Source organism: Trichechus manatus, unplaced genomic scaffold (genome assembly GCF_000243295.1).
Source record: "Trichechus manatus latirostris isolate Lorelei unplaced genomic scaffold, TriManLat1.0 scaffold00074, whole genome shotgun sequence".
NCBI lineage: Eukaryota > Metazoa > Chordata > Mammalia > Sirenia > Trichechidae > Trichechus > Trichechus manatus.
The window spans coordinates 13,237,444-13,244,599 of NW_004444010.1; positions in this window are offsets into that span (position 1 = coordinate 13,237,444).

The following is a 7,156-nucleotide window of genomic DNA, read 5'->3' on the forward strand; positions in this document are numbered from 1 at the left end:
CTCACAGGCTTTTAAGACCCCAGACACTACTCACCAAGGTAGAATGTAGAGCATTATCTTTTAAGTAGTGCAAGACACATAATTTTTGTTCCTCCAATGTTCTACCCTTAAGACCTGATTTTCAGGTCCCTTGCCTTTCTCTCTGCCTCTTCTAAACACACTCTGAATTAGCATACCCCCAGGTATGTTCCAGGGAACACCAGGGAACACTAGCCTGCAAGCCAATCAATGAAAAAAAGTCATTCCTTTGCTCAAAAACGGGCAGAGGAGATGGGAAAGCATCAAATACTTGAAGCAGTAAAAGGAAGGAAAAAGAGAGTAGGTAGCTGGAGGAAGAAGCAAAGCTAGAATGTTTTTTGTGGAACAGAGTACCTCTTGGTTTTCTCCCAAGAGAAAAGTGAATGAGCTATTGGAGAAGGAAACAGACAAGAGAGCAATGGGAGAGGTGATGATAGGCAGATCATAGTCCTCAAAGGAGGTCAGGGGATGAAAGTGGAACATTAGTAGTTTGAGGTGAGTGCAAATTGTTTCAAGACACTCTGGTAGGACATTTCACTCCACATCTTCCTATGTCATCTCCTCTTGGACAGCCATAATGTAAATTTTTACATTAAAGGTGCTGAGAAGTACTACTGAAAAGGCACCTGTTGAATTTGTTTAACAACTGATCCTTTCTGAGCATCTTTGACCACAGAACTCCCCACTTCATAATACCTATTAACAAACTACTGCTCTGTAGATTACACCCTAAACCAAACCAAAAACCAAGCCTGTTGCTGTCAAGTCAATTCCAACTCATAGAGACCCTACAGGACAGAGTAGAACTGTCCCTTAGGGTTTCCAAGAAGCAGCTGGTGTATTTGAACTACTGACCTTTTGTTTAGCAGTTGATCCCTAAGAAACCAAAAAAAAAAAATCAAAATCCATTGTCTTCTGGTCCAACTCATAGTGACTCTAAAGGACAGCATGGAACTACCCCATAGTGTTTCCAAGACTGTAATTTTTACAAAAGTAGACTGCCGCATCTTTCTATGCAGAGTGTTTAGTGGATTCAAACCGTCTATCTTTTAGTTAGCTTCTGAGGGCTTAACCATTGTGCCACCAGCGCTCCTTGCGCCCTAGGAAACTGCTAGGGTCAATTTATCAATGAGCACATTACTCCACAGGTGGCCTGACTTTATTATTAGTGCTAATAATACAGCTAACATTCTTGCCAGAGCAATAATGCTTCAATTAATGTTGATTTCCTTTCTCTCACAGAGAGACTCCATTAGAGGTTTTGTAAACAGACATATCACACTGTTGACTGATACAGTACTTGTAATTAACTATTATAAGAACTTTTTCATGAGAACTGTCCATATAACGAGGTCTTCCTCATTCTCTATTTGTACTATTGCTGCTTTTTTTTTTTTTTTTGCCTAAATTATTCAGGACTTTGTTATTTTCCCTGTTAGATTTTACCTTGTTACTTCTGGTCCATCATTTCAGCCCATCAAATTATTTTTGAACCATAATGCTGTTACCTATTCCTTTCAACGTTAAATCGTCCACAAAGTTGATCAGCATGGCTCTTTGTCTTAACAGAGACTCCTCTTAAAAATGTCAAGCAGAACATAGCCAAGAGAAGAACATTGTGGCACATCAGGAATTAATCAATTTTTGGTGTATGCTTGCTCAACCAGTCTCTTATCTATATAATTTCATCAAATGATTTACCAATATTTTCCACCAATCTAGATTGGTGTCAGCCCTTTAATTCTATATCTAGTATTTCCAGGAATTTCACTTTTCTGACTCTTTTTGGACGTGGGAATATCTTTAGTTACTCTAAAGAATTATTTTTCTCCTCACAACACTCAGGCAAACACAGGCATACGTATAAAACCAAAATCAAATGCGTTGCCGTTGAGTCAATTCTGACTCATAGTGACCCTATAGGACACAGCAGAACAGCCTCATAGGGTTTCCAAGGAGCAGCTGGTGGATTCAAACTGCCAGCATTTTGGTTAGCAGCTGAACACTTAACCGCTACACCACCAGGGCTCTAGGCATACATATAAGTTGAAATAATTGACCATATTGTTCTTTGACTGAACCAAATACTCACTTTGTCATTGTGTCTGTGCCCTCAAAGATAACATTTATGAAATGACTATAAAGGTGAACTAAATTTCACTAAACCATGCTATATACCCTCTGTAGCCAAGATGAAAACATAATAATTAATATCAGTTAAAATGGTGAAAAAAATATATTAGTATATACAGTAAAAGCTGTGAGAGCTGGAACTTGATGGAACTGCCTTGTTTTTCTGGGTCTCACAAGTTTTCTGCCTTTGACAGGGTGTAGTTTTATCACTTTTCTATTGCTTTCTATTAGTGGAAAATGTTTCAGCTTTGCCTCTCTGACAGGTTTCCACCTTACACAAATTCCAGCTTTCACAGGTTTTACCATGACTGTTAAAAATAGTTGCTCCCATTTATTAGTTACTATTACAAGGTTACATATAATATAATACTCACTGCCATCAGATCGATTCTGACTCATAGGGACCCCATAGGGTTTTCAAGGCTGTAAATCTCTACAGAAGCAGACTGCCACATCTTTCTCCCATGGAGTCACTGGTGGTTTTGAACTGCCAACCTTTCAGTTAGCAGTCGATCACTTTAACCACTATGCCACCATGGCGCCTTATGTAATACCAAACCAAAAAAAGAAAAAAAAAAAAACACTACTGTCGAGTCAATTCCAACTCACAGTGACCCTACAGGACAGAGTAGAACTGCCCCATAGGGTTTCCAAGAAGCAGCTGGTAGATTTGAACTGCTGACCTCTTGGTTATCAGCTGAGCTCTTAACCATTGTACCACCAGGGCTCCTTTAGTTGCTTGCCTTTATTAGTCACTATTATATGGAGCCCTGATTGCACAGTGGTTGAGAACCTGGCTGCTAACCAAGAGGTCAGCCATTCAAATCCACCAGCTGCTCCTTGGAAACCCTAAGGGGCAGTTCTACTCTGTCTTAAAGGGTCGCTATGAGTCGGAATTGCCTCCTCTGCAACAGGTTTATTATAAGGTTGGCATCTATATTCACACTGGTATTTCTAATGAAGCAAATAAAACTTCACTCAGTAGAGTGAAATTGTGCCATGAATGGTTTTGTTTACTGAAAGAAGGATTATATTTTAACTCAGTAGTTTCATTTTTTGGAAGCTAGCAATCTCTCCATTCTAGTACAATTCTTCTCACTCAAAAATTTGGAATGACACCTCAGAAGGTATGGTTTCAGGATCAATATATTTACCTCTGAAGGTAGAAGTTAAATACCCAAAATGATGAAGCTGCTGTTATACCCTACTGCTGTTTCTTGATCGTGTTTGGTTTCTTGAGTAGGAAATATAGCTCAGCACTAAGTCAAAGGGGTTCCTAAATAGACCAATTCATTCAAGATAATTGAAACTTAGGTTTATTACATGAAGGATTAGCCACAAAATGGCAATGGTACAGTCATCAAGTTTTTCTCAAAATGCATGAAAGAAACAACAAACCAATGATAAAGTGCAATTTCTAACTCTTTAATGTACACATTCCATGTTCTTAATAGAAGGATTTAAGCATTAATCATATATACTAGTTTCAATGAAAATCTCTTAAATAGCAAGACCATTCTCAAGGGATATAATGAGGTCAGGTAAGTTTAAACTCACCACAGTTGGTGACATCTATAGAATGTCAGTGTCAGACTTACTGCTACAAAAGATATGTAATGTTACCGTATACAAAAGCCCATGGGAGGATAAATCAACATAATAGCTACATATTTGAGAATGTGGACAGGAAAGGGAAGAAAAAGGGAAAAATACACTACTCATTAGAAACATATACAGTATTTAGGTTCATTTAAGTCAGCTTTTTCCAAGCTGCAAGATGTTGAGGTGTTCCAAGAAAAAACATTCCTACAAAATTGTTTCTTCTACAATGTACTTAAACACACGTATAATTGTTATTAAGGATCCCTGGTGGTGCAGTGGTTAAGCACTCAGCTGTTAACCAAAATGTCGGCAGTTCGAACTCACTGGTTGCTCTGCTGGAGAAAGACGTGGCAGCCTGTTTTCATAAACATTACAGCCTTGGAAACCCTATGGGGCAGTTCTACTCTGTTCTATAGGATCATTACGAGTCAGAATCGACTCGACGGTAATGGGTAGAAATTAGGAGAAATCCAGAAAATTGCATGCCTGATCATCTGCATCATCAATGCATGAGGCAGAATCCAAATACTAATGTTTCAGTAGTATTTACCAAGTAATTGTACTGATGCATATTATTCCTTAATAATCATTGCTCTGTGCTATGTAACCTATCTTATAATTTCAACTATTTTTCTGGTTTTTCTTCTATATTCCTAAGAAAAATGAAAATTACTTAATTTGTATTATTGTTTTGGTCTTGTCACTGAATTAAGAATACAAATCGACTTTTTTTTTTATAATTTCTTACAGCAATTTTTCATAGACCATCTTTGTCTTCTTTAATCTAAGTGTATACAAATCCATAATCCTTTAAAAAGTATTCCATAGACAAAAAAAGTTTGGGGAATGTATATTCTATATAAAAATCGAATAATTTCTATCATCATATGGCACTTTCCTGAATGAGAACAGAATTCACTGAATCATAGAGTTTTCACACAGGAAGGAACCTGGTATAGTCTCCTCACTTTACTGATGGGTAAAAGTGAGACCCTGAGGTTTTATGTGACTGTTACTGTTAAGCCCCACTTAATAGGAATAACGATGTCTTCTAGATTCCAATTCTGCCCTTCTCCCTGGTTATTCACTCTCTGATATCGTAGATATTAAAACAAGAAAGAAAGAAAAGATTGTGACCACCAGGAGGAGTTTCCTAGCAGTAGTATTGCAGAAATGAAAGACTAGGTGAAATACGCTCACTCTTCAATCAAAGTATTTAAAACCTCATGAAACTCCATAAAATAATCAGTTACGTAGAAGAGAAATTAAGAACTATGAAATACACCCTAGAGTTGAACTGTAAACTCTAATAAAGGATGGGATAATGGAAGCTCAGGGTAGATTAGTGACTCAGCTTGAGCACAAGCACATTAAGATTGAATTTTGAGAATGGTTTACAAAGGGAGTCAACTCTGTAACTCTGTTATGGGATTGTTTGGCTGTGAAAAACAGAACTGCTTATACTGAATTAAGCCAAAAGGAAGAATTCATTAAAAGGTTACAGGGGCTATGTCATAGAACCCAAGGCTGGGGAGGCAGTTATACTTCCTGCAGGATTAGAACCCAACTCTCTAGCAGTCAAGGCCTTACTGTTAGTCTCATATCACCTGTGTCTCTCTGAATATCAGTTTCACTCTACTTCTTCCCTGAAAATTGGCCTTGCGTTTTCAGGCCCCAGTAAAGAAAGAGTACAATCAATGTGTCTCAAATTCAAATTCCTCAGAGAAAGAACCTGTTCTCCCATCTTGCAATGTAGTGCAAGATATCTGCTCCTCAACAACAACTATGGAAGTAGACCCTCTGGGAAGAAGCCATGGGGAGATTAACTAAGACAGCACTATGGGTGCAGAAACTAACAACTGGAAAAGGAAGCATTTGAGTGTCAATGCTGTAAGATTGCTTGGGAAGAAGAAAATTGCTGGCCACAGGAAACGTAAAAATGTGCTTAAACTCAGGAGGAGGGTAGGAAGAAGGACGACACAACAGCTTCTTAAAAAAGAAATGACTCATTCCATTCCTTAGGTTGCAGCCCAGCAGGCTTTGTTTTAGGACTCAAAGATGAGACTGAGAATGGTACCAAATCCAAAAACCAAACCCATTGCCATTGAATTGATTCCAACTCCTAGAGCCACCCTAGAGGACAGAGTAGAAGTGCTCCATAGAGTTTCCAAGGAGCGGCTGGTGGATTCGAACTGTTGATCTTTGGGTTAGCAGCTGTAGCTCTTAACCACCGCGCCACCAGGGCTCCAAGAAGAGTACAGATAGTGTAATAACCAGCGTTTGATCACTCCTTTTACGCCCTGAACCCTGTTCAAAATTCTTTCTCACCAACCTTCTGCCAAGTCTTTTTCTCACCTTCCTGTGAACCTAGGACACAGATAATAATGAAAAAGAACTATCTATAATGACTGCCATCCAGGCACACATGCTCTTAGAGATAATCTAACTAATCTTGGCGTGCTGAAACAATATGAGCTTTTAAATTGGAGAGATCTGGTTTGAACCCCTGTCTAATGCTTAGAAGCTGACCATACTTAATCAATTTATCTAACATAACACATGATTTGTCATCAAGATAATAAAGAAAATTGAAGTGGTAGAATCAACAGATCTTGGTATGTAACTGTATGGCCAAGAGTTGAAGCAGCCAAAGATGGCATGGGTTTTGGAAATAAAGGACTCTCACAATAACTGGGAGTAAACAAGGAATCAGATTCTTCTCCTTTCTACTTTCAGGGCTTTCTATTTAACAGGAGGCTAATTTTGAAGCTTTTTCTATACTAACAAAAATGAAACATATTGTTTTCATAAAACTTTGTAAAACATGCCGCAATCTCTGGCATGTTTGCAAACAATACCACGTTCTTCAGACAGTTTATACACAACATGCTTCGTGTTACTAACAAAAAGACATTACTAAAATAATTTTTTATGACATTTATGAAGGTCGTTCCTTAACACTATTTTTAAATGTAAATACATTTGCTAAAGACTGTCAATAATTTGATACTTGCTTACACATTATCAAAAAAAAAAAATCGTTACCGTCAAGTTGATTCCGACTCCTAGTGACCCTGTATGTTACAGCTTAGAACTATTCCATAAGGTTTTCTGAGCTGCAATCTTTGGGAAAGGATCCCTGGTGGCACAGCGGGTAAGCACTTGGCTGCTAATCAAAAGGTCGGCAGTTCAAACTCACCAGCTGCTCTGCAGGAGAAAGATGCAGCAGTTGGCTTCTGTAAAGATTTCAGCATTGGAAATCCTATAGGGCAGTTCTCCTCTGTCCTGCAGGGTCACTACGAGTTAGAATTGACTCACCAGAAACAGGTTTAACCTTTATGGAAATATATCACCAGGGCTTTCTTCCATGGTGCTACTGGGTGGGTATGAACCACCAATATTT